This window comes from Chinchilla lanigera, unplaced genomic scaffold (genome assembly GCF_000276665.1).
Source record: "Chinchilla lanigera isolate Chin_1 unplaced genomic scaffold, ChiLan1.0 scaffold00036, whole genome shotgun sequence".
Taxonomy (NCBI): Eukaryota; Metazoa; Chordata; class Mammalia; order Rodentia; family Chinchillidae; genus Chinchilla; species Chinchilla lanigera.
In genome coordinates this window covers 12874049-12884949 of record NW_004955437.1, presented here as the reverse complement: position 1 = coordinate 12884949, position 10901 = coordinate 12874049, and the positions used below count along the sequence as shown (strand labels likewise).

Genomic DNA, 10901 nt, shown 5'->3' with positions numbered 1-10901 from the left:
GGGAGCCAGCAGGCAGGAAGCTAGCCAGCCAGAAGGCTGGTGCTCCCCACCCGCAGCTCCCTGTGCGCAGGTAGTCCTCCTTCCGGGAAACCCCGAGGCCCAGGCCATTTTCATAATGTTAGTTCTGCCTATCCATGTGCAAGGTATTTCTTTCCATTTTCTGAAATCTTCTTTGATCTCTTTTTTCAGATTACTATAATATTCACTGTATAGGTCTTTTACTTCTTTGTTAGATTGATTCCTAAGTATTTCATTTTTTAGGTGTTATTATGAAAAGTGTAGTTTCCCTACTTTCTGTCTCAGTGTGTTTGTTGTTTGTGTACAGGAATGCTATTGATTTTTGAGTGTTGACTTTGTACCCAGCTACGCTACTGAATTTTTTTTTATTACATCTGTAAGTCTTTTCCTAGAGTTTTTGGGGTCTTCTATGTAGAGTATCATGTCATCTGTGAATAATGATAATTTTACTTCTTCCTTAACTATCCTTATTTGTTTTATTTCTCTCTCTCTTGTCTAATTGCTCTAGCTAATATTTCCAGAACTATATTGAATAGGAGTAGTGACAGTGGACATCCTTATCTTGTTCCTTATTTTAAAGTAAAAACTTTCAATTTTTGACCATTTAGCATGATTTTAGCCTTTGGCTTATCATAGATGGCTTTTATCAGAGTGAGGTAAAGACCATCTATGCCTATTTTCTGTATAGTTTTTATCATGAATGAGTGTTGTACTTTATCAAAAGCTCTTTCTACCTCAATTGAGATGATCATGTGATTTTTGTCTTTGGCTCTATTGACATGGTGTATTACATTAATTGATTTGCATACATGGAACCATTCCTGAATTCCTGGGATGAATCCTACTTGGTCATGGTGTGTAATCTTCTTCAAGATTTGTTTCATTCTGTTTTCTAGTATTTTATTGAGAATTTTTGCATCTATATGCATTAGGGAGATTGGCCTGTAGTACTCTTTTTGTGTTGGGTCTTGCTCTCGTTTTGGTTTCAGGATAATACTTGCCTCCAGGAATGAGTTGGGGAGAATGCCTTCCCTTTCAACTTCATTAAAGAGTTTGAGAAGAATTGGTGTTAAATCTTCCCTAAATTTCTTGTAGAATTCATCTGTAAATCATCCATCAGGACCTGGGCTTTTCTTCATTGGTAAGTGTTTCTTTTTAAATTACATTTTCAATTTTGTCTGCTGATATTGAGTTATTCAGGATTTCTATATCTTCTTCATTCAGCTTTGTTAATTCATATGTATCTAGAAATCTGTCCATTTCCTCTGTGTTTTCCGTCCTATGAGAGTAAAGATTTTTGAATTCAGTATTGATGATCTTCTGTATTTCTACAAGATCTATAGTGGTTTCCCCCCTTTCATTCCTTATTGCATGTATTTCAGTTTCTTCTTTCCTTTTTTGATAAGGTTGGCTAAGTGTTTATCTATTTTATTTATTCTTTTGAAGAACCGATTCTTTGATTCATTAATTCTTTGTATTGCTTTTTTAGTATCCATTGCATTAATTTCTGCCCTGAGCTTTATCATTTCCTGTCTTCTTTGGGCTTTAGGTTTGACTTGCTGGTATTTTTCTAGAAGCTTGAGGTACAGCATAAGATTGTTTATTTGTACTTATTCTGTTTTCCTGAGGTGGGATTCATTGCTATATATTTCCCTCTGAGCACTGCTTTCATTGTGTCTCATAAGTTCCTGTCAGTTGTGTCTGTGTTTTCATTTGATTATAAATATTATTTAATTTCTTCTTTGACTTCCGCTGTGATCCACTGATTGTCAGGAGAGTATTATTTAATTTTCATGTGTTTATGTAATTTTTGTGCTTTCTTTTGTCATTAATTTCCAATTTCTTTGCACTATGGTCCGATAGCATGCATGGGACAATTTCATTTCCTTTTCATTACTTAAGCATGTTCTATTTGCTAGCATATGTTCTATTTTAGAGAATGTTCCATGTGCAGCTGAAAGAATGTGTAATTTGGTTATGGGTACAACTATATTTGGTGCATATATATTTATGATTGTTATCTTTTCTTCTTGGAGTTTTCCCTTGACAAGTAACCTTTTTTTAAAAATCTCTTTTATCAGTGTTCTCTGGAAATTCACATTGAAAATAGAATAGCTACCCTGTTTTTTTTTCTGGGTTCCTGATCATGAAGTATTGTTTTCCATCCTGTATCAGTCAACTTCATGTCAGCATCTCTATACCAAGGTGCCTGAACCAAAGTGTTTCAAATATTAAAATTTCACTCATGATTTGTGGTTGAGGTTGACAAAATGGCCCTACTTAGTAATATGTGTAAGATAAGTACTGAAGATGATCCCTTTTTTGAGAAATAATAGTCAAGACTCAAAAATAAATTGCAGATACGAATTTTCTACTCATGCTTTATGAAAACAATGTGTCACACATGGTTATGATAAGTTGAGAGAGAAAATACAAATAAAATAATACTCTGAAGAAAATAAATGGAAAAATAGAATGGATACTTATCTTTCATATCACCCAAATGTATTAAAATGCAAGATACTATAAGTATGTAAATTCTTCCCTTTCCATAACAATACATCTGTATTCTAAAGTTCTTAAGACTCCCTGGACTTCAGTCTCTGGAAGTGTCACATCCAGACTTGTAACAACAAAGAATTGCATATTTCATTAGCTTACTGTCACACTGACATGTAAATCATTATATTCTTCCATGAACCGTATTAATTTTGACATCTTATATAATCTGTTATATTTTTGAGACCTGATTTACCCAACTGAAATTTATAAACTATCATTAAAAAATTAAAGTACCACATACACCAAACTTTCTCCAAAATCACCCACTTTAGCCAATAAAGCCAGCTCATGTGAATCCAAAAAAATTCAAGTTATTTCACATGTATTTATAGATCAATCATAATGAAGTTTTTAATCAATAACAAGGAAAAACAGAAATTATGCAAATGCATGAAAACTAAAAACTAAACACTACACTCTTAAATTATGCTATAGAAGAAATCAAAGAAGAAATGATAAATTCTATAACTAAATGATAATGGCAGCACATCATTCCAGAGGATATGGGATACAACGAAAGCAGTAGTAAGAGGAAAATTTATTGCTCTGAATGCCCACATGCCTGAAGCAGAGTGAGTCCAAATAAATAACCTAACAATGCACCTCAAGGTCCTAGAAAAGCAGAAATATCAAAACTCAAAGCTATTATAAATAAGGAAATAATAAAGACCAGAGCAGAAAGCAATAAAATTGAGACCAAAAAATTACACAGAATTAATAAATTGAAGAGTTCACTCTTCAAAAGGATAAACAAAATAGACAAATGCTTAGTAAATCTAACAAAAAATGGAAAGAAAAGACTCAAATATTTGAAATTAGAATAAAAAGGTGAAATTACAGTAGACACTTAAAATCAAAGATATTCTTATTATTATTCTGTACACCAAAAATTTGAGAAAATTCTGAAGAAGTGTATAGATTCCTAGATACATATGAATTATCAAACTTGAAGATTTAAATACCTTGAACAATCCAATATCAGGCAATGAAACTGAAGTAATAATGAAATACCTACCAACTAAGAAATATATTGAAGGACTCACTTCTGAGTTCTACAAAAATTGAGAAGTTCTAATACCACTACTTCTCAAACTCTTTGATGAAATTGAAAGGGAAAAAGGATTCCCTATTCATTCTTGGAAGATGGTATTATTCTGATTCCAAAATGCAAAAAAGACTTAACCAAAAAATAGAACCATAGACTGATCCCTTCAATGACTATAAGTGCAAAAGTCCTCACCAAGATACTGGCAAACAAAATGCAACAAATTATCCAAAAGATTTCACTCCTTACACCTAAGTAGGTTTTGTCCCAGTGATGCAGACATAGTTCAACACACACAGATCCATAAATGTAACACATCACATAAACAGAAGCAAAGGAGGAACCATGTGGTTATATCAATATACAGAATAGGCCTTTGACATAATCCAACATCCTTTCATGATAAAAACACTGAAGAAAATAGGAATAGAAGACTTAATCTGATAAAAGCCACTCATGATCAACCTAATGACCACAGTCATATGAAAGGGTGGGGGGAAATGGAAAGCTTTCTCTCCTAAATCATTAAAAGACAGGGATTTACACTATTACTACTCCTATTCAATATAGTAGAAAATATTATCAAAAGTAACCAGGTAAAAAAAAAAGAAAAAGAAAAAGAAAGAAAGAAAGATATGCATAGGAAAGGAATAAGTCAAATGATCATTATTTGCAAACAACATGACTCTCTACATAGAATACTCCAAAATATTCACCACTTTTCGAATTAATGACCAAATCCACTAGCAGCATACAAATTCAATACAGAAAAATCAATTCCTGTATACTGGTAGTGAACTCACTGAGGAAGAAATTAGGGGCCAGTGCACTGCTTGGCCTCCTACGGAGTTAGGAGGACCTGGGAAACATGTGCCACTCCCAGCTGACAGTGATGTCCCTCCAAGCTTCACCTCAAGCCAAGAGGACCTGGGAACTGTATGTCCTACGTAAGGCTCATACCAATGCCCACCTGGACTCCACATCCAGCCAAGAGGACCCAGGAACCATGCACCTCACACTAGCCAATGCTGATGCCTGCCTAGGCACTGCACCAAGCCAAGAAGACAAAGGAAATGTTTGTTCCACCCAAAACAATGCTGTCCCCACTCCTGAGTTCTTCACAGCATAGGATAGCAGAAGTGACAACTAACAGACTGACCTGATCAGAGATGAATTTAGTAGCTTCTCATGTCACTCACAGTCAACTCCAAATTTCAAGTGTCTTTACTAGCTTAGCAGCTGCCTACCACTCAGACCAAATCTCTTGTGTCTCAGCTCATCATTAATGTCCTTCCAGACCTTTCTGACCTGTGAACATATCAGGATGTCTACCACCCATGTTTCCTTTTCCCAGAAATTTTCTCTAGCTGCAGGGGTCTTACCCTGGCCTTCCCAGGACTGCTGCATCCCTAGCCACTCAGAAACAAGATGACATTGTGGTGGAGAACCTGTTCATTTGTTGGCTGTGTCCCCCCTGAGTATGTTATTTAACTTACTCACTGCTTGTCAGGAATTATAATGGAAATAATGTGAACAGACGCTTGCAAAGGCCAGGAAAGAGTGCTCAGCACTGATGAGGAATTGAATGCTGGATTATTTCCTCAATATTCAGGAGGTTTTGGACTCTTCAGAAGCAGCTCACACTCTCCCAAGCTCTAAACTTTATCTCACATTTCTCTTACAATTTATTTCTCTTTCTTCTTTCCCTCCCTCCCTCCATCCTTTCCTTCTTTCTTTCCTTCTCTTTCTTTCTTTCTTTCTTTCTTTCTTTCTTTCTTTCTTTCTTTCTTTCTTTCTTTCTTTCTCTCTCTCTCTCTCTCTCTCTCTCTCTCTCTCTCTTTCTTTCTTTCTTTCTTTCTTTCTTTCTTTCTTTCTCCCTTTCTTCTTTCTCTTCTCTCTCCCACTTCTATCCTCTAATTTCTAAAGATAAAATGAGTCTATAAAACTGAAAGTAGATATACACTAGTATAAACTGGTAAAAATCCCAAATGGGCCTCAATATTTGAAAGTCTAATCTAATTCATCATCTGGGAACTAAGATGGTCACTGTTTTAAATTTTTTTTTTTTCCCCTCCGGTACCGGGAACCGAACTCACGACCTTGCGCTTGCCAGGCTGGCGCTTTTGCCGCTGAGCTAAATCCCCAGCCCCTGTTTTAAAATTTTTAATGTGTTGCTTGCTCCTTCCTTAAAATCCACACTACCCTCTTAGCCAGAAGTCTATTATCTCCTTGCTGTCTTTTACTCTCTTTGAGTTTTCTAAAACCCTGAGGGCTTCAGGGATAATTGGGCACAGGCCCTCTTTATTAAGCTCACCAGAAAGCCCATCTGCTTCTGCATGTGGTACTTGCTGTGTCTGGTATCTACAGTCAGATAGACCTTTGAAGCCTAGAATGCCTACGTGTCACAAACGCAGCCCCGTCCTGTAGGTGGGTGGGAGTGGGGAAGTGAGAGAGCTGGGAAGTGAGCATGTGACAGGAAGTCAGGAGTGCATGTTTGGCTCTCAGCTTGTGGATCTTTTCTAAGCACCCTGCCTTGACTGTTTGTCTGATGTCTCCCTGCACAGCTAGACTGTGAAGTTCCGGAAGGTAAAATGTTGTTCAGTTCACTTCTGTTCCCCTTTCCCTCCACCGCCAAGCCCAGGGTGTTCCTAGCACCCAACGTATGGCAAAATTCTGAAGAAATATTAAGCAATAATGAGGAAGATTTCCTGCTAAATAGCACAGACTAAGGGCAACTGAGGTGTCTACCAATAATGGATTGGTTTTGATGTAGGAAAGCAATTATTTTGTCCTCATAAAAGTCAGGCAAGATTTGATGAAAGATGTGAGAGAACGTCTGAGGCATAACACTGAGTAAGAGGGTAGTTACAGGAGAGCTGTGGATGGAATGATCGCTGGGCATTGGAACTCTGTGCCAGTGTTGCCTCCCAGCCTCTACGCAAGGCAACCTGAAGAGGAGTGCAGTCTGACCTGCTCCGACTCCCGCAGCCATAGATCAGAGAAGGCTTTTCTTTCTAGGACAGATTATTAATTACCCAGCAGTTGTCCATGGGTGAGGAATCATACTGCTGTACTAATGGTGTTAATTACATGATTTTAATGCTGCAATTTTATTATGGATTCTAAATTAAACATTGCAGTGGTGAACATTTCCCAGAGTATGTCTTTTTTTAATAAAAAATAATTTTCTTTGGTTTTGAAATATTATGGTATATTGAATAAAATGTGACCGACTACTACTCTGTAAATTACAACTTTCAACAAAATAATACACAGTGAATAATACAATGAATTAGAAACTCAAACTTTCTCAATATGTGGGATTATTCCTTAATCTATATTGTTAACACTAAACAAAACACTATTTCCCATGAGTCTGAAATTTCTGTGTTGTGTTCAATGCCATCCCTGAATTTGAAGAAATGAGGTATTTTGTTCATTTAAATTTCACACTGGGCTATAAGAGGCATAGAAGAGCTAAACTAAACAAGGTACCAAGCTTTGGCAAACTCACAACACATATTACAATACTGAAACTTCTGGCTTATTAACTTTTACTTTTCACTATATTAAACATTTTGATGTCTACAAATCTGTTTTTTAACCTATCCTAGTACTTGAACAAAATTTTAAATGATGTATGAATCAATATTAATGTAAAGTTGAAAATAAAAGTAAAATTTGGGTAGCCTTAACCATAAAACCTGAGAGATTTAAATCACAAAATATATGTTCCAATCTTATCACAAATTGTGTGACCTTGAATTTCACCTTTATGAGGTGGAAGATTTATCTTATCTGAGTAAAAAGGATAACACCTAACATGTATATTTCGTAGTAGTTATAAAGATAAATGAGGTAATACACATTTAAGTCCTTTGCAAATATCAAGAAAATAATGTTTGCTGTTATTATACCATACATATGTAGGAAATATAGGTACAACATAACAAAGTCTTCAAGATGCAACATAACAACTTACATTAAAAATATGTACCTTTTCCCCAAATTAAATGTAGCTTAACATTTCTCTTTAACCTACAAATATACTTGAAACTACCAGTACAAAAAAATTAAATCCTTTTATTTTCTCTTCTCAAGTAAAATCTGCCAATAAAGTAAAATCTTCTCAAGTAAAATCTGCCAATATCTGTGCATCTTCTTCCTCAGTGCTCTGAAACCTGGCTGTCAGCTTCACTGCAGACAGCTAGTGAAAGACAGCTTTCATAAATAAAACAGCTGGTTGGTTCTCAATTCTTGCTTTGTTTTATCCTTAAAGACTTCTTTCAGTCCCTCCTGCACCTATTCACGATTCTTCAAAATGACAGTGCTCTTTTGTTTCTTATTTCTGATGACTGTTATTTTTTATTCTTTACTGCTTCAGCTTCTTGTTTTTCCAACGCAGGTGCTGTACGAGGTCACACCCTCGGGACTCCTTTTGGAGCATCCTAATTTGACCCAACATACTCCAACAGACTTGGGCATCATCTCTGTTTAGCTAACTTTAAAATCTGTCTTTTTCCCAACCTCCCTCCTAAATTCCAGTTCTATATTTCTAGTTGACGACCAAAAATTTCCATCCATATGCATTTTATTCTGTGGTAAGGTGAAAATCACTGCTTTCCCTTTGTCTGAAACCACCTCCCTGACTTTGTTGATACTTTTGGTAGTTACCTAAGAAGAAATTTTGGAATCATCAGTGATTTGCCTACTCTCCCTCACTTCTCAATTCTGTTACTACTGAGTCCATCTCTCTGAGCTGTCTCTCTCGTCCATCTACTCTATTCTCCATTTTTATTTTCTACTGCTTTATTGGGACTTCATTCTTTTCTGAAATTCTTTTACTGGCTCTTCTGTAATCTCTCTGCTTCTGTCTCTCACAGTAAAAATCCATCATATTAGATAAGATAACAAGGAAATAAAAATACTCCTCTGCTTTTGATGCCTACTGATTGCCTGAACAATAATCTCCAAATTTTGCATGGCATTTGAGATCCCTATCAATCTATTTCTAACTTGTTTTTCCAGTGTCATTCTGCCCACACTGTTCTGTCTCCAGGACATGATAGAAATTTCCAGGTTTATTCTCTGGTTTATGATGTTCCCTCATTGCTATGGTTGGTCTTCATTTGTTAAAAGCTTATACATACTCCAGGCCCACGTGTCATTTTTCCTGTAATACCTTCTCTATCCTGCCTTTTGGGTAAAATTGGCCACCTTCTTTTTGTACTCTTCTATTGCATTAAAATTAAATTTTAGTTGTAAAGTTTATTTCCTGTAGTGCATCGGATTCAAAAGGAAAAAATCTTAGCCATTTTTGTTAATTTATGCTTAACATCATACCTGACAAATAGTAAATATTCAATAAATATTACACAAATTCCTGATTTATGTAATAATGAGAATAACATTTTAGAACCATCTTCATCTATAAAACATCACACAATTTTTAGTCAGTTATCATTAGAATTAAATAAAAATTGTTTGGATTTGGTAATAACAGTGAAAATATACTCTAAAGATGAATTGTCCATTGTAATCCTCCATGTTTTACGCAAATCAGTTGACTTTTCTCTTGCCATCAGTTTGGAAGGAGGATGAAAAGTTATGTAAAAATCCAGTCAACTATCTCATGGTCTAAGTGATATGAAGCCAATATGTGTACCAAAGTTAAGGCCATCTCGGATGCAGGAGAAAAACTTTTCAGGATGGCAGGATGTACAGAAATTGAGATATTGGTTCTGGTGCTGAATATTCTGTAGAAGAATTCCTCTTTGTTCTAAAAGAATCCCAATGGCTTTTTTTTTTTTTATGGTACTGGGAATTGAACTCATGACCTCGTGTTTGCCAGGCAGGCACTGTGCCGCTGAGCTAAATCCCCAGCTTCCCCAGGGCTTTATGGATGTCAGTGTAGGGAGTCAAACAGCTGTATGCATGCAGGATGAAGATTATGAAATGCACTTGCTGATTCTCTGGGAAGAGTAAAACAGCAAGGTCCTACTGAAGGTCCCAGTACAACAATGTCTTCCAAACTACAGCCATATTCTGATGTCATAGCCTTTACTGTAGCCATGGCAACACCTAACAAAGTACCTTTCCATCCAGAATGAGCAACCCCACATGTTTTTTTGACAGGATCTGCAAAAACTATAGGCATACAATCAGCACCAAGTGCTACAATTGTGACTCCTCTCTGATTTGTGGTTATTCCATCATAAAATTCAGGCTCCTTTACCCCCATGATTCACACTTCATTGGTATGATCAGTCTTTATTCGGTAAAATTTCTCTGCATTAAATCCTGCAGTATTCACCAACCTACACAGGTTTTCTTGAACACTGTTTTACGATCTCCATTTGGAACTACTGAAGAGATTGAAAGAGCTAAGAGTTGGTATGTAAGATACCCTACCTATTCTTGTAGTAAATCCATGTGTGAAAATATCTAGGATCAAAGGAGATGTAATAATAGTTAATTTTCCATTCAGTGCTGGCAGATTTCTCAAATATGTTTCTATTTCATCCTGGGGTTTTTCTAGTTCAGGAGCTGTGATCATGTTTTTTTCAGTGGACTGCTTCAAAAGGCCATCTTTTACCTATAAATCTTCAAACTCAAAATTGTAAACCTTAATGAAGAGATGGTCAATAAAAATCTTAATTAATTTTTTCCTGTGTACTGGTACAATCACCTTAATGTTGCTCAAATTTTTTTTTATCAATTTTTTACTTAATCATATACAAAGAGGCAGCCATGCTCGGATTACTAACAACCTCAAAGTCACTCAGAAAGGCTGAAAATTCATTGCTTCTTTTCAATTCACAATTATCACTTTCAGTATCCCATTCACAGCTGATGTTACTGCAACATATTATGCAAAAGTAGTGGGCCCTGCTAGCATTGTGATATCGGACAACATTCAGTGTCTTCAACAATGTCTGATTGCAGTCTTCCTGAGGGTTCAGTTCCAAGGCAAACAGATCAATCAAAACGGCTTCTGTCATCCTCCAATACTGTATAAAGTCCTTCAAAGAATACTTTTGTGCGAAACAATCTCTCACGGCTGTGAATCCCTTTGCCATGCCTGGTGTCCACCACAAGGCACTGGGCCTCCCCTTGAGCTAGCTTTGAGTAAGTCATTTTTCCCTTTTTAACCAAAAGATATGACCCATCTCATTTGGTTAGCAAAGAGCAAGGGACTGTAAGGTTGTACACTTAAGTGAGTTGTAACATACAGGTTACCAAAAAGAGTCTCTATTTGGAAGTCAGGAGAGATCAA

At 36.1% G+C, this 10901-nt stretch overlaps 1 pseudogene; it reads right to left on the bottom strand.

The window, feature by feature from the left end:
* Positions 1–9246: 9246 nt before the first annotated feature.
* On the bottom strand, positions 9247–10626 carry LOC102022856 (annotated as a pseudogene).
* Positions 10627–10901: the final 275 nt, after the last annotated feature.